We start from the raw sequence: 20937 nt of genomic DNA, 5'->3' as shown, positions 1-20937 counted from the left end.
AGAAACCTTAGCAGCTTATAAATGCTAATGACACATACTTTTAGCAGAGGGTCTTTGCTGTGGAGTTGAGTGAATAAGCTGTGAGGGAAAAAAAAAAAAAGAACACTGGTTTCAATTATTAAAATGGTTTGTTGGCAATAACACATACAGTGCTTAAGATATAGCGCTCTATACCGCACAGGCAGGGTAAAATAAAAATTATTTATGTGCTAACCCAAAGAGGGGAATTAGTGATCAAAATGCTTGGTACTGTCAGAGAGACCAAATCGGTGTTTCTAAAGGCGGGGTGTGGGGTAGTGACGGTGGAGTTCATAGAGTCTTCTACTTTGATTTTTTGGGGGGAGTACAATCACAATGAACATGTAGATATCCCAATGTCACAGGGGCCCAACTCTTCTAACTATTATGCAGTGAATTAAATTAATGGAAACCACGTTGGGAAAAAATATATAATTTATTTTCAGTCCTGGGAAATGTCTGATGTCTCTTGGGAATGGAATTACTCAGGAAAACAAATGAAATAGAATATGGTACGTCTATGATACGTTTAATTTTTGCCTATAATTTAATTGAGTTGACTGATAGCCAGGCTTATTCAGCCATTTGGGCACACAACAGCTTCAGTGGCACTTGGTCAATTTTTCCACATCACCCTTGTTCAAAATAGGACCCTGTTTGGGGTCTCTAAGTCTCCCTTTTGCAACTCACCAAACTCATTTTGTGTTATATTTTGTGGATGCAATTAACTAGCATTAGAAAACTCTGGGCTTCCCTGGTGGCACAGTGGTTGAGAGTCCACCTGCCAATGCAGGGGACACGGGTTCGTGCCCCACTCCGGGAAGATCCCACATGCCGCGGAGCGGCTGGGCCCGTGGGCCATGGCCGCTGAGCCTGCACGTCCAGAGCCTGTGCTCCACAACGGGAGAGGCCACAACAGTGAGAGGCCCGCATACCGCAATAAATAAATAAATAAATAAATAAATAAATAAATAAATAAATAAAAAAACCCTGATTAAAGCGTTATGATTAATTCAAGCATATTCATTTCTACTTCATCAGTTTTGTTCATCTGAATCTGTGCTCAGTGCCTCTTTTTAGCCAGTGCTCCTTTATTTAAATAAAAAATTAAAATATATTCTCTGTACTGAAAGCAGAGAGGGGGAAAATTGGGGTGCCATGGGGTTGTGCTTTGATCTATTTGCCGGTTCTTCTAGAGCTGGGAGCCTATAAATTTATTTATGCTAAGAACATTTTTAGACTTGAGTTTTAGATCCGATATAAATTTCAGAGGAACTTTAAGCAGCACGTTTCTCCCTCATTGAAGTATGAAGTATTAAAACAGAACTTGATGTCCAAGGCACTTGTAAAGTCTTCAGTTTCCTTTGAGCAAAGAAGGGCATAATTTTCTACTATCAAAAATGATTTCAAGTCCCAATTTCTATATTTTTCTCACAAGTTCTCTTTTCTCCATTTTGACTATTTTCTCCCTTAGCTTCTCCTCTATTTCTTAATGGTTTGTCTATCCCCAGATTCCTTAGATTTCTTTATTAAAGTTACTCTGTACCTGTACATTGCCATCTATCTTCTGGAGGAAGAGAAACTTGTCCACTGGATAAAGCACTAAGGATTTAACTGAAAATGGATCTGGTGAGATGACCTCTTGAGAAAGAGAGAGATTCAGATAGTGAACTCACTAACACATGCATGGGGTAGGGAAATTTCAGCCATGCTCTCAAGTATATTAACCCGTTACTGATTTTCTCACTCCACTGTGCATGAAAAGCCACATTTAGGTTGGCACATGTTCCTTTCTTTGAAAATGTGGCATTTTGAGAAGCCAGTAATTGACAGTGCTATGAAGATAATGCTCAGGGCATTTTCAACATCAGGGAAACTCTTTGCTCAGAATTTATTCCTTCTGATATTATTATTAACTTCCCCCTTCTACACAGAAGACCTGAAATGATTGAGGGAGGAAATTTCACCAGAGAAGTGGCAAAGTTGAAAACTGCTCCAGTCATGACCACAAGCCCTGGCATGTGTTACTAACCATCTAGAACAGTTTAGTGAATAAACAATGTGACATTGCATCATACTGTCACTGTGTAACTTCTGCTAGTCCCCAAAAATGAAACAAACCAGGAAAGGAAAGCAGGTTGACACAATCAAAAACATAAAACTCATAAGGATAAGACTTCTGAAAGTGATTTCAGGACAGGAAGTTTAGAGGTATGCTTCAGCAAAAGCATGAATGAGCATGAATGCTTATGTATGTGAGGGCACTGGGGAGGGGGTACCTCAAAAGACTTTAATAATTTCAAGAACTATTCTTTAAAAATCTTAGTTTCCATAATTCATGAACCCATATTTTTTTTTCATGGAAAATCACTTTATTTTAAATATAGCAGTGTGTACATGTCAATTCCAAACCCCCAATCTATCCCTCCCCCCACCCTTCCCCTCTGGTAACCATAAGTTCATTCTCTAAGTTTGTAAGTCTGTTTCTGTTTTATAAATAAGTTCATTTGTATCACTTTTTTTAGATTCTGCATATAAGCAATATCACATGATATTTGTCTTTCTCTGTCTGACTTACTTCACTTAGTATGATAATCTCCAAGTCCATTCATGTTGCTGCAAATGGCATTATTTCATTCTTTTTAATGGCTGAGTAATATTCCATTGTATATATATACCACACCTTCTTTATCCATTCATCTGTTGATGGACATTTATGTTGCTTCCATGTCTTGGCTATTGTAAACACTGCTGCAGTGAACATTGGGGTGTATGTGTCCTATCAAACCATGTTTTTCTCTGGATATATGCCCAAGAGTGGAACTGCTGGATCATATGGTAGCTCTATTTTTAGTTTTTAAGGAACCTCCATACTGTTCTTCATAGTGGCTGTACCAATTTACATTCCCACCAACAGTGTAGGAGGGTTCCCTTTTCTCCACACTCTCTCCAGCATTTATTGTTTGTAGACTTTTTGATAATGGCCATTCTAACTGGTGTGAGGTGATACCTCATTGTAGTTTTGATTTGCAATTCTCTAATAATTAGTGAGATTGAGCATCTTTTCATGTGCCTCTTGGCCATCTGTATGTCTTCTTTGGAGAAATGTGTATTTAGGTCTTCTGCTCATTTTTTGATTGGGTTGTTTGTTTTTTTGATATTGAGCTGCATGAGCTGTTTGTAAATTTTGGACATTAATCCCTTGTCAGTTGCATCATTTGCAAATATTTTGTCCCATTCTGTGGGTTGTCGTTTCATTTTGTTTATGGTTTCTTTTGCTGAGCAAAAGTTTTGAGTTTAATTAGGACTGATTTGTTTATTTTTATTTTATTTCCATTACTCTGGGAGATGGATTGAAAAAGATATTGCTGCAATCTGTTGCATTTCTATACAATAACAATGAAAAATCAGAAAGAGAAATTAAATAAACAATCACATCAAAAAGAATAAAATACCTAAGAATATACCTACCTAAGGAGACAAAAGACCTGTACTACAAAAACTATAAGATGCTGATGAAAAAAATCAAAGATGACATAAGTAGATGGAAAGATATACCATGTTCTTGGACTGGAAGAATCAATATTGTTCAGAATGACTATACTACTCAAGACAATCTACAGATTCAATGCAACCCTTATCAAATTACCAACGGCATTTTTCACAGAGCTAGAATAAAAATCTTAAAATTTGTATGGAGACGTAAAATACCCCAAATAGCCAAAGCAGTCTTGAGAGAAAAAACAAAACAAAACAAAACAAAAAACAAAAAAACGGAGCTGGAGGAATTAGACGCCCTGACTTCAGACTATACTACAAAGCTACAGTCATCAAAACAGTATGGTACTGGCACTAAAGCAGACATATAGATCGATGGAACAGGATAGAAAGCCCAGAGATAAACCCACACACCTATGGTCACTTTATTTTTGATAAAGGAGGCAAGAATATACAATGGACGCAAGACAATCTCTTCAATAAATGGTGCTGGGAAAACTGGACATCTACATGTTAAACAATGAAATTAGAACATTCTTTAACACCATACACAAAAATAAACTCAAAATGGATTAAAGACCTAAATATAAGACCAGATACTATAAAACTCTTAGAGGAAAACATCATGTATCCATATTTTTTATGCCAATGAACAATTTCAGTAGGTGAAATGTTTCATATGGTGAGATGTTCAGATAGCCCTGTCGAATCTCTTAATAAAAGGCTGTACTGTCCCAAATCACCTATGCATAGGATCTTGAAGGAAAGCAGACATTTTTATTAGTTAAGACACAATGTTATCAAAGAGGAAGTATTATTATATAATTGTATTACTATGAACTAGCTAGAACGTATTCATAAGATTAATCAATTATAATGTATTCCCATGTAGGAGTGAGTTTGTGAAAAAGAGAACACAGGGCTAGAAGGGAGATAACTCAGATATAAGTTCAAACACTGCCTCTTAACTCTCCAAGTGTCCTTGAGTAATGTAATTATTCTGAATCTCAACATTCTCATCTGCAAAATGGGCATGCATAAGACAGACTTTAAGTCCCAATCAAAATAACTGTGGAGAGCTAAATGAGACAATAGCTGTGGATGAGTTTTATAAAAAGTGAAGCACAGTCTCATCTTACATGATGGTTAGGTTCTAAAATCAATACATTAAATGGATTCAGTTATACTAAAAAAAAAAGTGATTTTTTTGTTAGTCTGCAATTCCAATTTAATTTGGTGTTCTGTATTTTATCTATCAACCCTAATTCATGGTCATTCTCACATACCATAACAAAGCCAATGCTGTCATTTCTCAGGCCAATACAGCTGGCTTTCCTTCAGTCTTGGAAAAGATCTCTTTTTCTTCACTTGAGAACACATGGAGAAAGTTACTTAAAAGCCAGATGGTATGAAAAATTTGCACCTTTGAACAGCAGACTCACACTCAGTGAAGAGAGTATTTACCACACATGGAGGCAATAGGACCTGAGAGAAAGAAGTGCAGAAAGAGACTTCTCTCATCTCCTGCTCCTGTAGGGCCTATGCTTAGTGAATAAAAGGAAGAATAAACTACAGTTTTTCTTTTGCTTTTGTTTTGGCAAATCAGTATAAATAAATAGAACAATGTACAACATAAGGAATGTATAAAGTGCCATAAGGTACGAGAAAACATTATGATAACTACTAATCAAAAACCCCCATATATGTAACCTCCCAAGGAAGAGAAACTTGGTTTTAAACTTCAGACACATCTTAGTGATCTTTGGTCAGTCTTGAAAGCCTCTCAATAGCACATCTAGTAGATTTCCTTCCAACAAAGTTACAATGACCATTGGGAGCCTTACTAGCTCTGTGCTTCCTGTAGGAGTTTTACAATGCAGAGAACGCTCCAAGATGTGCATGAGAATCTTCACACAACTTCATTATCACAAATTAGAAACTTGGAAAACAACATTGGGCACATGCATTCATCAACTTGACAGCCTGCCATCAAAAATAACACTTGAAGTAGAATTTAATATAGATACCATGGAGATAGGAAGTGGCTCTTCTTCAGTACCCAGATAATAGATCATCACATAATATATTACAACCCACAACTAAGGTAGAACAAAATATCTTCATAAGGATGTTCGCTGCTATTGTTGCTTGTTTAAAGAAATAAATCCCCTTCTTTTGAAACTAAATTACTGCAATCAGTGACCCATCCAAGCATGGATAAAATGGTATTAAAAATAATAGTGTAGCTATAGAAGAAGGTAAGATCCCCAATTTATTAGAATTTTTAAAATCTGTTATTTTATTTGAAATTCAAAATATTCATTATACATTTTTTTAAAAACCTGATTCGTGCAACTTACCAAAATAGTTCATCTTGAGCTATGTCAGATTTCTTTTTGATTTGATTCTATTTCTCTTAGCACATTCCATCTACTGTCAAAATATCCACAACAGCTGCAGTGGTTTCCATGTGAAGGAATTTCCAACAATTGAGAAGATGCCATGATCTGGAGAACTTCATTATCACTTTCATTCTATGGTTAGGTTCTTGTGTTCTCCGTGCCCTGTGAGTAAGCTGGTCAGTGCTTGCAGCTGTGCCCAGTGTATTGTGAATGAGGTAGTCACTTCCAGTAGCTCCAGAGAACATACAGTTGTGGCTGTATATGTTTCTTGAAATTGAACTGTTAAGTGATTTACATCCTAGTTACTGGAATTTTTCTGGGAACTAAATATACACAGTGAATTTCCAAATGCTCTTCAAAGGGATCTTCCTTTCTCCTTCTCCTTCTTCTTCTCCTCCTCCGTTAAACCAAGAACATATCTACACTACCTAAGGGATAGCAACCATAGGAATGGGTAATGATTTGGTGGAGTCAGACATTAGAGAGAGCTACCTCAGATCATCACTATAAATAAATTTCCCTTGTACAGACATAGGACTGGAAATGTAGGTGGAAGAGGTAAGGAAGCAGGGTGGTGCCCATCTGGTTCTTTCTCCTTATTTGCTCTCATCATTGTTCAAATACTCAGCTCTCAGAAAATGCTGAGGTTCTGAGTTGCTTTGCTATCTTACATCTGCTTTATAAAACATTCTCTCTCTCACTCTCCTCCCCCTCCTTCTCCGTCTCTCTCAAAGAACATTGTTAAAGTTGGTCTCAAATTATAAGCTCTACTCTCTGAAATGTTTGAGACTAGATGATCATGGCTAGACTTGAGCAAACATTTTAGCGGATATAAAAACAGGCCTGCGGGCTTCCCTGGTGGCGCAGTGGTTGGGAGTCCGCCTGCCGGTGCAGGGGACACGGGTTCGTGCCCCAGTCCGGGAAGATGCCACATGCCGTGGAGCAGTTGGGCCCGTGAGCCATGGCCTCTAAGCCTGCGTGTCCGGAGCCTGTGCTCCGCAACGGGAGAGACCACAACAGTGAGAGGCCCGCGTATCGCAAAAAAAAAAAACAAAAACAAAACAGGCCTGTGGATATAAATCAAAACAATGCTTTTGCTCTTACAGGAGCCCAGCCAGTGTGATCAGAAACCTACTACTAAAGAATCAGTAACGTTCAATGAGTTCCCACAAGCACCTTCTTTTCTCATAAGCCAAACATGATGCCATATCTTAGACTAAAACAGTCAATGTAGTTTACTTTCTCAATAGGATAGCCACCAAAGGATTTGTGTATGTGTGTATGTGTGAGAGAGAGAGCAAGAGAAAGAGACAAGAGAACCAGAGAGAGATAGAGAATAAAAATGACAGATAAGTTTTGCTTTTTGCTTATTTACTCACTAAGATGTGAATCTTAGTGAAGAGTCTTAAATGATATGCAGTCTCTGTGGCCAGTTTGCTTCTTCCACTTCTCAAACTTATTTTACATTGCAGCAATCTTTTCATGTTCAGTAAAAACATTTACAGTTTTTGCCTTGCAGTTGTTGATTAAAAGTGTGCAGCTTGAGAAACTCTTTCTTGAGAAACAACTGGTTGCATAAACCAATTCTGTAAGTCTCTCTTGCTTGTTAAACTGAACAAATATTTTAGTCTAATTCCTTTCTCTTTGTATTGTGATCCATTTTCTTTCTTCTCATGAAGAAAAGCAGATTCAATTCTCTGAATTTGTTTACATTGATCAGCCCCTTCTGCTGGCTAAGGCAGAAAAAGATGAGGCCTTTGATTACAAGTTTTTCTAAAAGCACTTGTATTCAAAATACATTTTTTAACTATTTTAAAGAAGCCCATGGTACATACTGAAAAAATCAAAAGGGAAACTCAAGCAGTGAAGTCCATTGGTGAACTTAGAAAGCCTAGAAGCCATGATCATTTCCCCACTTTCATTGTGCAGCCTGTTCACAGCCCAGCCTTATTTACATGTGTACAGTCAGCCTTCCCAGCCAATCACATGTGCACTCAAATGCTTATATAGCATACTGGAAATGTCTTCAATAATTATTTCATCAAGAATCAACTTGCAAATTAACATAACTTCAGACTTTATCACTCTAAGAATACTTAAGACACCTTCATGAAATGACAAAACCATGATGGTATTCATGTTCTTGTTTTAAACAATAGTTAAGGAAAGGATTATGTAACCTTCAGTCTCCCAAGAAGCTGATGAAGTATGTTACATATTGTGTACACTGGAATGTGTCATTTAATCATTTGATATACATACACACCATCAGTTTAGCAGTCAAAACTTTCATAATTGCATATAAGCCTTATTTCATTGTTCTCTTGAACAACCACGTGAGTTAACCATTGTACTGAATTTCATGTCTACCATTTCTTTGCTTTATGTTTTAAAATTTTGCCCTATTTGTACATCACCAGACAATAGATCATTTAATTTTTCAGGTTTTTGAAAGTGAAGTACATAGAATAAAACTGTAAGAATTCTTCGGTAACTTGTTTTTTCTCCCAATTTTATATACTTCAGATTCATCCATGTTGATGATACAGCTTTAGTTCACTTATTTCCAATTCTGTCTAGAATTACTTCAATAGACACCACTTTTATTTCTCCATTTTCCTTTCGGTGGATGTTTGGGTACTTCCACCATTCTTTGCTGTTGCAGTGAACATACTTGGGCATAACTGATGAAACACATATGCAAGATTTCTCAAAACATTACTGTTTTGTAGGGAATAGGCATTTCAGCTTCATAAAACATTGCCAAATTTTTTCTAAAGTAGTTGTACTAATTTTTATTATTAATAATGCCATCAGAGTATGAGTGGCCCCATTGTTCCACATCCTTGCCAATACTTGTTATTGTCCAACTTTTTGATCTTTTTGTATCTGATGGGTGTAAACCAGAAGCTCATTGTCACTCAAATTTGTATTTTGAAGATTACTAACAATGTTGGACATGTTCTCATATATTTATTAGCCATTTTTGTCTCTTCTGTGAAGTGTCTGTTTGAGTCCTTTATCCATTTTGATTGGATTGTTTGTATTTTTCTTTTTGATTTGTAACATTTCATCACATATTCAGGAATAAACTACTTTATAAATGTATCCTTACAATTGCTAATTTGTATTTTGACATTTTGTATCATAACTTTGATGAATATACATTTTATTCTTAATGAAGTTAGATTTTTCAATCTTTTATAATTTTCATTTTTGTATTTTTTTAAAAAGATCCTTACTTAGCCCCAGGTTATAGATATCCTTCTGTGTTTTCTCCTACAAACTTTAAAGTATGCTTTTAAAGTTGAATTTTTTTCCTGTATGATGTGATTTGAGGGTTTAACTTTTTCCTTATGGATAACAAATTATTCCAGCATTGTTTTTTGAACTGTAATCAAATTTTCTTATGTGCAATACTATTTCTGGACTTTTTGTTTTGTTGGATTAGTCCATTTCTCATTCTCTGCTACAGTATCATAGATTAGTGCTTACAGCTTGATTATAAGTCTTCATTTCTGCTAGTGTAGTTGTCCCAACTACACATCTTCCGAAATATCTTGGCTATCTTTTGGCCTTTTGTTCTTACACATATATCTCAGAATCAGCTTGTCAAGTTCCTCAAAACATGCTGTTGGCATTTTGATTAGAATTGCATTGGATCTATAAATCAATGTAAGGAGCATCAATGCCTTTATGATATTTAGTTTCCAATTCATGGACATGGTATACCTCTCCATTTACTTATGTTTTCTTTCATGTATTTGAATGAAGTTTTTAAATTTTTCTCCATCATGGACTTACACGTATTTTTAGATTTATAACTTAAGTTTGTTATATCCAGGTAAGTGATACATTTTTAGATTATGTTTTCTATTTATTAAAGATATAAAGAAATTTGTATGGAGTTTGTACATTAATCTTTTTAAATTCAGCAACTTTTAAAATCTTTTATTAGTTCAAATAATATATCTGCACATTCTTTGGGGTTTTTTATGTAGACAATTTTATCTTCTGCATATAATGACAGAATGTTTTCTTCCTTTCCAATATTTATACCATTTTTTTTCTGCTTTACTTCTACTGCTTACGAATACGATGCCAATACAAGAGCTACCAACAAAATGTTGATTAGAAAATTTTGCAAAAAGAGCCAAAAGGCTTTTTTCCTGATCTTAGTTTTAGGTATCTCATTATTATGAATAATATTTGCTTACTTTGTAGCTATCCCTTATCAAGTTAAAAAACTCCTCTTGTATTTTTAGTTGATGCAATTTTTCTCATCTATGGAAGTTGAATTCATTGAACATATTTTTTAATTAATTAATTAATTTATATTTTATTTTTTGTTGTATTGGGTCTTTGTTGCTGTACACAGACTTTCTATAGTTGTGGCGAGCGGAGGCTACTCTTTGTTGTGGTGTGTGGGCTTCTCATTGTGGTGGCTTCTCTTGTTGCAGAGCATGGACTCTAGGCATGCAGGCTTCAGTAGTTGTGGAAAGTAGTTGTGACTCAGTAGTTGTGGCTTGTGGGCTCTAGAGAACATGCTCAGTAGCTGTGGCACATGGGCTTTGTTGCTCCCTGGCATGTGGGATCTTCCTGGACCAGGGCTCAAACCTATGTCCCCTGCATTGGCAGGTAAATTCTTAACCACTGTGCCACCAGGAAAGTCCATTGAACATATTTTCTTTGTCTATAAGATGATAATTTTTTGTCTCTTTAATATGTTAATGTGATTAATTATTATATTGATTGGATTTTAAAGGTTTTTGTTTTTTCAATTTTTTTTTTTATACAGCAGGTTCTTATTAGTCATCAATTTTATACACATCAGTGTATACATGTCAATCCCAATCACCCAATTCATCACACCACCACCCCCACGCCCCCCCCCTTACCCCTTTGGTGTCCATACGTTTGTTCTCTACATCTGTGTCTCAATTTCTGCCCTGCAAACCGGTTCATCTGTACCATTTTTCTAGGTTCCACATATATGCATTAATATACAATATTTGTTTTCCTCTTTCTGACTTACTTCACCCTGTATGACAGTCTCTACATACATCTCAACAAATGACCCAATTTCGTTCCTTATGGTTGAGTAATATTCCATTGTATATATATACCACAACTTCTTTATCCTTTCATCTGTCGATGGGCATTTAGGTTGCTTCCATGACCCGGCTATTGTAAATAGTGCTGCAATGAACATTAGGGTGCATGTGTCTTTTTGAACTGTGGTTTTCTCTGGGTATATGCCCAGTAGCGGGATTGCTGGGTCATACGGTAGTTCTATATTTAATTTTTTAAGGAACCTCCATACTGTTCTCCATAGTGGTGTATCAATTTACATTCCCACCAACAGTGCAAGAGGGTTCCCTTTTCTTCACACCCTCTTCAGCATTTGTTGTTTGTAGATTTTCTGATGACACCCATTCTAACTGGTGTGAGGTGGTATTTCATTGTAGTGTTGATTTGCATTTCTCTAAGAATTAGTGATGTTGAGCAGCTTTTCATATGCTTCTTGGCCATCTGTATGTTTTCTTTGGAGAAATGTCTATTTAGGTCTTCTGCCCATTTTTGGATTGGGTTGTTTGTTTTTTTAATATTGAGCTGCATGAGCTGTTTATATATTTTGGAGATTAATTCTTTGTCCATTGATTCATTTGCAAATATTTTCTCCCATTCTAGGGTTGTCTTTTCGTCTTGTTTATGGTTTCCTTTGCTGTGCAAAAGCTTTGAAGTTTCATTAGGTCCCATTTGTTTATGTTTTTTTAAATTTCGATTACTCCAGGAGGTGGATCAATAAAGATCTTGCTGTGATTTATGTCAAAGAGTGTTCTGCCTATGTTTTCCTCTAGGAGTTTTATAGTGTCCAGTCTTACATTTAGGTTTCTAATCCATTTTGAGTTTATTTTTGTGTATGGTGTTAGGGAGTGTCCTAATTTCATTCTTTTACATGTAGCTGTTTTCCCAGCACCACTTATTGAAGAGACTGTCTTTTCTCCATTGTATATCCTTGCCTCCTTTGTCATTGATTAGTTGACCATAGGTGCATGGGTTTATCTCTGGGCTTTCTCGCTTGTTCCATTGATCTATGTTTCTGGTTTTTTGCCAGTACCATATTGTCTTGATTACTGTAGCTTTGTAGTATAGTCTGAAGTCAGGGAGTCTGATTCCTCCACCTCCGTTTTTTTCCCTCAAGTCTGCTTTGGCTATTTGGCATCTTTTTTGTCTCCATACAAATTTTAAGACTTTTTGTTCTAGTTCCGTAAAAAATGCCATTGGTAATTTGACAGGTATTGCATTGAATCTGTAGATTCCTCTGTATAGTGTAGTCGTTTTCACAATATTGATTCTTCCAATCCAAGAACATGGTGTATCTCTCCATCTGTTTGTATCAACTTTAATTTCTTTCATCAGTGAGTTTAAAGTTTTTAAACCATTCTTGCATCTTTGGCTTGAACCTAATTTAAAACAAACAAACAAACAAATAAAAACATTGTATGGTCTTTTTTGTTCTGTGCTGGATTTCATTTACTAATATTTAGTTTAGGACTTTTGCATTGATGTTCATAAGCAAAACCAGAATGTAAGTTTTCTCTCTCTTACTTTTCATCAGCTTTTGGTATCAGAATTATACTAGCCTTATGTAAATGAAACCGGAGTCATAATCCTTCTGTTTCCATTATCTGGAGTTACTTATGTGAGACTGGGGTCATCTGTTTCTTGTATAATTGTTAGAACTTGTCTACAGAAGTTTGTGAATTTTATTAATTTTTACAAACAACCAAACTTTAGCTTTGTAGGTTATTTCTATTGTGTCATTCTATTTCACTAGATTCTGCTCTACGTTTGTTACTGATGTTGATATCAAATTTTTTTGTGTTTATTCTTTGTCGAATATTTTCAGTAAGATTTTAACTTATTGATGTTTGGCTTTTCTTCTTTTCAGAAGTTAACATTCAAATGTACAAATTAAACTTTAATTACCTGAACACTGCAGGTTTTAATAGGTAGTAATTTCATTATAGTCAAATTATGAATATATTTTCCTTTAGGATTTCTTAGGTCACACATCCATTGTTGAGATGTGTGTATTTTGTTTTTAATTTCCAATCTTTTTTTTTCTTTTTACGTCTTTATTGGAGTATAATTGCTTTATAATGGTGTGTTAGTTTCTGCTTTATAACAAAGTGAATCAGTTATACATATACGTATGTTCCCCTATCTCCTCCCTCTTGCATCTCCCTCGCTCCCACCCTCCTTATCCCACCCATCCAGGTGGTCACAAAGCACCAAGCTGATCTCCCTGTGCTATGCGGCTGCTTCCCACTAGCTATCTCTTTTACATTTGGTAGTGTATATATGTCCATGCCACTCGCCCACTTTGTCACAGCTTCCCCTTCCCCTTCCCCATATCCTCAAGTCCATTCTTTAGTAGGTCTGTGTCTATTCCTGTCTTACCCCTAGGTTCTTCATGACATTTTTTTCCTTAAATTCCATATATATGTGTTAGCATACGGTATTTGTCTTTCTCTTTCTGACTTACTTCACTCTGTATGACAGACTCTAGGTCCATCCACCTCACTACAAATAACTCAATTTCGTTTCTTTTTATGGCTGAGTAATATTCCATTGTATATATGTGCCACATCTTCTTTATCCATTCATCCAATGATGGACACTTAGGTTGTTTCCTGGCTTTAGTAAATAGAGCTGCAATGAACATTGTGGTACATGACTCTTTTTGAATTATGGTTTTCTCAGGGTATATGTCCAGTAGTGGGATTGCTGGCTCATATGGTAGTTCTATTTGTAATTTTTTAAGGAACCTCCATACTGTTCTCCATAGTGGCTGTATCAATTCACATTCCCACCAGCAGTGCAAGAGTGTTCCCTTTTCTCCACACCCTCTCCAGCATTTACTGTTTTTAGATTTTTTGATGATGGCCATTCTGACCAGTGTGAGATGATATCTCATTGTAGTTATTACTGTTTTCTTAATAAATTAAATTTTGTTCAAAGAATGTGATCTGAACGATACATTCAGATTTGAAATTTATTGAGACTTACTTTATGCCCTAATATACATTTATTTTAAATGTTCAATATGTGCTCAAAAAAGAATATGTATTTTCAGTTTTTTTGGCACAATTATCCATTGCACAAACTTATTTTTGCTCTTAAATCCTCACTATCCTTTCTGACTTTTTGTCTGCTCACTCTATCAGTGACTAAGAGTGGAGTGTATGGAGTTCTAATTGTAGTTGCGATTGCTATCATCTTTTTCACTATTAAGTTCATTGTGAAATCTTCAACATTGATATTGTTTTTATTAAAAGCATTAGTGACTTGAGATTATTCTGAATTTCCTTCACTGTCTTGCATAATTTCACTTGTTAGCATGTGCTTCAAACACCTTGTCTTCTTCAACATTTGTTTCTTGTTACAAGTGAAATTGTCTTCATTTTAGACAAAGGAAGAAGAAAATGAAAATCTCAATACTCAGAAATATAGGGGTTCTTTTGTCACATGTGAATTGAAATCGAGTATAGCCCCTTTTTTGTGAATTAAACACTTCAATACAGGAAGTTGAATTGGTTTGTGGAAGCCTGTGCTTTTTGTATTTGTAGTTAGTACTAGGGTAAAAAAAAAAGCAAACCCGAATTTCTAAGATGACAAAGGAACTTTTCTAAAACAGCTGTCTTTGCTCATGTATTGCAGCCAGCTAGTGTTATTGATATGCAGTTTTATGATTGGGATTATGAGCTCCTTCATTCCCTCACTTTGATTTAACATAGCACAAACAGCACAATGTTTGTGAAAGTCTGAAGGTTTAAAATCCTCTTTTTCTCATGTATATAAGTGTTGTGTTCCTTGGGCTTGCATGGAACCTAAGGGTAAAGCACAATATAAGTCAGTGGAGGAAAGAGAAATGTTGGTGATTTACTTATACATATCTGTGGCAAATCCCGTTAAGAGAGAAAAAGAAATGTTGTTCCCTCTAAAAATTCTTCTAGTAAAATTATATTGTAGAAAGACCTTCCATGTTTATTCCTCTGCTTCCTGTGTTATGCAGGGTGCCACCAAGTACCTGGTCTGAGATGAGTCATTTGGTGCAGAAAAAGAAAATTTTCTTAAACCTCATGTGGCACAGAACATTTTTGCATAATGTAATTGATAACCTCTCCTAGACAGTAGCTAAAATACCTGATAAAATACCTGAACAATTATCTGATAGCTTTTAATGAGATTAATAATTCCCTAAGACAAGTGAAAGCTGTCCACCCGCTCTGTATTGCCTAGCAGCCTCAAACCAGATCTTGAAACATACAACAATGTCCTGCATTCAGCTTTGTGACTCTCTCCCAATCATCTTTAGCTGGACATTCCTTTACATTATTTCCTGCATGTGACCATTAAGAGAGAAATCTTTGAATTAGCTTTTTCTAAAATCTCTTTCCTTGAGATTAGCTAGACAGGTCGTTTTTGCGTGCTTGTAATCAGTTTATCTGAGAAGTTACAGGGTTTCTGAAGAGGGAGACACTACATATATCTGGAAAAATATAATACCTTCAAGGACAGGTAGCTAGTAGGTTAGATTTTAAGGATGAGTACAATTTTGACATGTAAATTAGTTTTATAATTTTTGCATCATATTTTCTCACCCAACCCCTCCATTTAAAGTAAAATAGAAAGATACTTTAACAGAATGTCTGAAATTAGTGTTAGTGTAGATACTAATTAGTGTTAGTTTAGAAATTAGTTTTAGTATAGATACTAATAGAGTGTCTACATTTATGGGTGGAAACACCAATTTTAAATCATTTGAATAATCCTGACAAGCCAAATAAGTATTTAGTTATTTTCAAGCATGTAATTTACTTGTTTAAATGCACGTTAATACACTAATTTGCTGATAGGTTATAATTACTAACTGTCTCAATCAATGTATTAATTTCAAAGACAAGTTTCCCCATAATCCTGTATTAAATATTTACTTCTTATATTGAAGCTCTAAGTCTCATTCTTTCAATAATATACTGAAGTATTACATGTGTTTAAACACTAGTATTTATCAGAAACAGAGTCATTTCAAGGTTAAACTTTAGAAACAGGATAGGTGTTTTTATATATATGCAGAAATTCATAAGCCAGAGGATTAATGGGGACTTTTACAATGCACTTCATATGAAAAGGACGCTAAATCAGATCTCTAAATACACAGCTGGTATGTTTCCTTTCCAGTAAATACAAACTCTGATAATACAGTAAAATATAGGGAAAAGCTGATATACTAGGTGCAAAAATATACAAAACAACTCACTATTCCAAAGTGTTTTTCCCCTCTCCTCAGTGAAAAAGTTAAAGCTTTTAAAACATATACAACTGAGACACATACTATACAGTATCCCCCCCCCCCTTTTTTTATACATCTTTATTGGAGTGTAATTGCTTCACAATGCTGTGTTAGTTTCTGTTGTACAACAAAGTGAATCAGCCATATGCATACATATGTCCCCGTATCCCCTCCCTCTTGCATCTCCCTTCCATCCTCCCTATCCCACCCCTCTAGGTCGTCGCATAGCACCGAGCTGATCTCCCTGTGCTATGCTGCGGCTTCCCACTAGCTATCTATTTTACATTTGGTAGTGTGTATATGTCGCAGCTACTCGTACTTCGCCTCAGCTTCCCCTACCCCCACTGTGTCCTCAAGTCAATTCTCTATGTCTACATCTTTATTCTTGCCCTGCCACTAGGTTCATCAGTACCATTTTTTTTAGCTTCTATATATATACATTAGCATATGGTATTTGTTTTTCTCTTTCTGACTTACTTCACTCTGTATGACAGATTCTAGGTCCATCCACCTCACTACAAATAACTCAATTTTGTTTCTTTTTATGGCTGAGTAATATTCCATTGTATATATGTGCCACATCTTCTTTACTCATCTGTTGATGAGCATGTAGGTTGCTTCCATGTCTGGGCTATTGTAAACAGTGCTGCAATGAACATTGTGGTACATGTCTCTTTTTGAATTATTGTTTTCTCAGAGTATATGCCCAGCAGTGGGATTGCTGGCTCATATGGTAGTTCTATTTTTAGGTTTTAAAGGAACTTCAGTATTGTTCTCCGTAGTGGTTGTATTAATTTACATTCACACCAAAAGTGCAGGAGGGTTCCCTTTTCACCACACACTTTCCAGCATTTATTGTTTCTAGATTTTTTGATAATGGCCATTCTGACTGGTGTGAGGTGATACCTCATTGTAGTTTTGATTTGAATTTCTCTAATAATTAGTGAGATTGAGCATCTTTTCATGTGTCTCTTGGCCATCTGTATGTCTTCTTTGGTGAAATGTCTGTTTACGTCTTCTGCACATTTTTTAATTGGGTTGTTTGTTTTTATGATATTAATCCCCATGAGATTTTTGTATATTTTGGAGATTAATCCTTTGTCCATTGTTTCATTTGCAAATATTTTCTCCCATTATGAGGGCTGTCTTTTCATCTTGTTTATGGTTTCCTTTGCTGTGCAAAAGCTTTTAAGTTTAATTAGGTCCCATTTCTTTGTTTTTGTTTTTATTTTCATAACTCTAGGAGGTTGGTCAATAAGATCTTGTTGTGGTTTATGTAAGAGTGTTTTTCCTATGTTTTCCTCTAAGACTTTTATAGTGTCTGGTCTTACATTTAGGTCTGTAATCCATTTGGAGTATATTTTTGTGTATGGTATTAAGAACTGTTCTAATTTCATTGTTTTACATGTAGCTGTCCAGTTTTCCCAGCACCACTTATTGAAGAGGCTGTCTTTTCTCCATTTTATGTTCTTGTCTCCTTTGTTGTAAATTAGGTGACTATATGTGCATGGATTTATCTCTGGGCTTTCTATCTGGAACCATTGATCTATATATCTGTTTTTGTGCCAGTACCATACTGTCTTAATTACTGTAGCTTTGCAGTATAGCTTGAAGTTGAGGAGCCAGATTCCTCCAGCCCCATTTTTCCTTCTCAAGATTGCTTTGGCTATTCAGGGTCTTTTGTGTTTCCATACAAATTGTAAAACTTTTTGTTCTAATTCTGTGAAGAATGCCACTGGTAATTTGATAGGGATTGCATTGAATCTGTAGATTGCTTTGGGTAGTATAGTCATTTTCACAATATTCTTCCAATCCAAGAACATGGTATATTTCTCCATCTGTTTATGCCATCTTTGATTTCTTTCACCAGTGTTTTATAGATTTCTGAGTACAAGTCTTTCACCTCCTTAGGTAGGTTTTTTCCTAGGTATTTTATTCTTTTTGTTGTGATGGTAAATGGAATTGCTTCCTTAATTTCTCTTTCTGATTTTTTGTTGGTGGTGTATAGGAATGCCAGAGATTTCTGTGCATCAGTTTTGCATCCTGCAACTTTACCAAATTCATTGATTAGTTCTAGTAGTTTTCTGGTGTCATTTTTAGGGTTTTCTATGTATAGTATCACGTCATCTGCAAACAGTGACTGTTTTACTTCTTATTTTCCAATTTGCATTCCTTTTATTTCTTTTTCTTCCCTGATTGCTGTAGCTAGGACTTCCAAAACTATGTTGAATAAGAGTGGCAAGAGTGGACATCTTGGCTTGTTCCTGATCTTAGTGGAAATGCATTCAGTTTTTCACCATTGAGTATGATGCTTGCTGTGGGTTTCTCATATATGGCCTTTATTATGTTGAGGTAGGTTCCCTCTATGCCCATTTTCTGGAGAGTTTTTATCATAAATGGGTGTTGAATTTTGTCAAAAAGATTTTCTGCATCTATTGAGATGATCATATGGTTTTTATTCCTTAATTTGTTAATGCAGTGTATCACAATGATTGATTTGCATATATTGAAGAGTCCTTGCATCCCTGGGATAAATCCCACTTGATCATGGTGTATGATCCTTTTAATGTGATGTTGGATTCTGCTTGCTAGTACTTTGTTCTGGAATTTTGCATCTATGTCCATCGGTGATATTGGTCTGTAATTTTCTTTATTTCTGATATCTTTTTCTGGTGTTGGTATCAGGGTGATGGTGGCTTCATAGAATGAATTTAGGGGTGTTCCTCCCTCTGCAATTATTTGGAAGAGTTTGAGAAAGATCGGTGTCAGTTCTTCTGTGAATGTTTGATAGAATTCGCCTGTGAAGCTATCTGGTCTTGGACCTTTGTGTGTTGGAAGATTTTTAATTACAGTTTCAATTTCATTACTTGTGATAGGTTTCTTTATATCTTCTAATTCTTCCTGGTTCAGTCTTGGAAAATTGTACCTTTCCAAGAATTGTCCATTTCTTTGTGTTTGTCCATTTTATTGGCAAATAGTTACTTGTAGTAGTCTCTTATATTCCTTTGTATCTCTGCAGTGTCAGTTGTGATTTCTCTTTTTCCATTTCTAATTTTGACTTGCATCCTCTCCCTTTTTCTCTTGATGAGTCTGACTAAAGGTTTATCAATTTTGTTTACCTCCTCAAAGAACAAGCTTTTAGTTTTATTGATCTTTGCTATTGTTTTTTTCATTTCTATTTCATTTATTTCTGCTCTGATATTTATGATTTCTTTCCTTCTACTGACTTTGGGTTTTGTTTGTTCTTCTTTCTCTAGCTGCTTTAGGTGTAGGGTTAAATTGTTTATTTAAGATTTTTCTTGTTTCTTGAGATTGAATTGCTATAAACTTCCCTCTTAGTATTGCTTTTACTGCATCCCTATAGGTCCTGGGTCATCGTGTTTTCATTGTCATTTCTTTTTATGTATTTTTTAATTTCTTCTTTGATTTCTTCAGTGATCTCTTTGTTATTTAGTAGCAAACTGTTTAACCTCCATGTATTTGTATTTGTGTTTTTTATAGTTTTTTTCCTGTGATGGATTTCCCATCTCATAGTGTTGTGGTCAGAAAAGATGCTTGATATGATTTCAGTTTTCTTAAATTTTCCAAGGATTGATTTGTGACCCAAGATGTGATCTATCCTGGAGAATATCCCGTGTGCACTTGAGAAGAAAGGGTATTCTGCCGCTTTCGGGTGGAATGTTCTATAAATATCAGTTAAATCTACCCAGTCTATTGTGTCATTTAAGGCTTGTGTTTCCTTATTTATTTTCTGTTTGGGTGATCTGTCCATTGGTGTAAGTGCGCTGTGAAAGTTCCTTACTATTTTTGTGTTGCTGTCAATTTCCCTTTTCATGGTTGTTAGCATTTGCCTAATGTATTGAGGTGCTCCTATGTGGGGTTCATAAACATTTATAATTGTTATATCTTTTTCTTGGATTGATCCCTTGATCATTATGTAGTGTCTTCCTTATCTTTTGTAGCAGTCTTTATTTTAAAGTCTATCTTATCTGATACAAGGATTGCTACTCCAGCTTTCTTTTCATTTCCATTTTCATGGAACGTCTTTTTCCATCCCCTCACTTTCAGTCTGTATGTGTCCCTAGGTCTGAAGTGGAACTCTTGTAGATAGCATATATATGCAGCTTGTTTTTGTATGCATTCAGCCAGTCTGTCTCTTTTGGTTGCATTTAATCCATTTACATTAAAGGTTATTATCAATATGTTTGCTCCTATTGCTATTTTCTTAATTGTTTTGGCTTTGTTTATGTGGGTCTTTTTCTTCTGTTGTGTTTCCCACCTAGAGAAGTTTCTTTAGCATTTGTTTTAAAGCTGGTTTGGTGGTGCTGAATTCTCTTAGCTTTTCCTTGTCTGAAAAGGTTTTGATTTCTCCATTGAATCTGAATGAGATTCTTTCTGGGTAGAGTAATCTTGGTTGTAGGTTCTTCTCTTTCATCACTTTAAGTATATCCTGCCACTCCCTTCTGGCCTGCAGAGTTTCTGCCGAAAAATCAGCTTATAGCATTATAGGGATTCCTTTGTATGTTATTTTTTGTTTTTCCCTTACTGCTTTTAATATTTTTTTTTGAATTTAATTTTTGTTAGTTTGTTTAATATGTGTCTTGGTGTGTTTCTCCTAAGGTTTATCCTGTATGGGACTTTCTGCACTTCCTGGGC

The sequence above is a fragment of the Tursiops truncatus genome, chromosome 3, assembly GCF_011762595.2.
Source record: "Tursiops truncatus isolate mTurTru1 chromosome 3, mTurTru1.mat.Y, whole genome shotgun sequence".
Lineage (NCBI taxonomy): Eukaryota > Metazoa > Chordata > Mammalia > Artiodactyla > Delphinidae > Tursiops > Tursiops truncatus.
Note: the sequence above shows the minus strand (reverse complement) of the source record.